This window comes from Colius striatus, chromosome 7 (assembly GCF_028858725.1).
Source record: "Colius striatus isolate bColStr4 chromosome 7, bColStr4.1.hap1, whole genome shotgun sequence".
Lineage (NCBI taxonomy): Eukaryota > Metazoa > Chordata > Aves > Coliiformes > Coliidae > Colius > Colius striatus.
Genome location: NC_084765.1, coordinates 9,287,310 through 9,288,122, shown reverse-complemented (window position 1 = coordinate 9,288,122; position 813 = coordinate 9,287,310). Strand labels below are relative to the sequence as shown.

Here is an 813-nt window from a genome sequence, read left to right as displayed (position 1 = left end):
CTAAGAAACAGAGCACAGCAGAAGTTAACACTGCCTGCACATGTTAGGTCAGGTTCTCTTCTACCAAAAGGCAGTGTGGGCACACAGAGTGGAGTGGTTCAGCAACAACATCGTGAATGGGAAGAGCTGCCAGGGTGGTGTCATTTGTGTCATCTGTGCAAGAACACTGTCACAAGTTCAACCACCACCACAAGTGTAAGGAAGGAGGTGGCAGCACTCTTGGTAATTCATGTACGGCACCAGTCAGCCCTTCCACACTTCACAGGCAGAGCGAGTGTCTTCTCCCTTGAGCCAAAAGCAGATGTCTCTTTCTGAAACAGTGACCTGGCAAGCAGGCAATGAGATCTCAGAGGCAGAGAGCAGCATTGCTCTGATGGGGGCTTTAGGTTCTCAAGAGGAACCCCAGCACAGTCCCCCCACCTCCCCCAAGGGAGGAAAATGCATCATTGCAGAACAATTATCATTTCTGGTTATAATGTGTTTGAGTCATCTCTCCCCTCTCCCTAAGCCGTTATTTTCTTTGCCAGAACAGGGCACTAGCATTAAAGTTCAGTCAAACAGTTGTCCTTTGTCCACACCACGAGCTGCCAGCAGCAATAATCTGCTCTCAGGCAGCACTACACACAAAGCCCATGCACAATTAGGTGAATGGCGTGTTGGGCCCAAGGCTCACACGTGTTCATCTGAACTTCTTTTAGAGATCACAAGCAGGTAAAAGCATTTGCTTCTAGCTGGCAAATTACAAATGTAACCATGACAACTTGGTGAGTGAATGACAGAAATCCTGCAAATTACCAAGGCCGGATCTGTACA

At 48.2% G+C, this 813-nt stretch overlaps 1 protein-coding gene across 3 annotated transcripts in view; it reads right to left on the bottom strand.

Annotated features, from left to right (window-relative positions):
* The window catches only part of BTBD10 (BTB domain containing 10), a 28,492-nt gene that overhangs the window by 1,114 nt on the left and 26,565 nt on the right, over nucleotides 1-813 (bottom strand). The gene's annotated exons all lie outside the window — the stretch shown is intronic.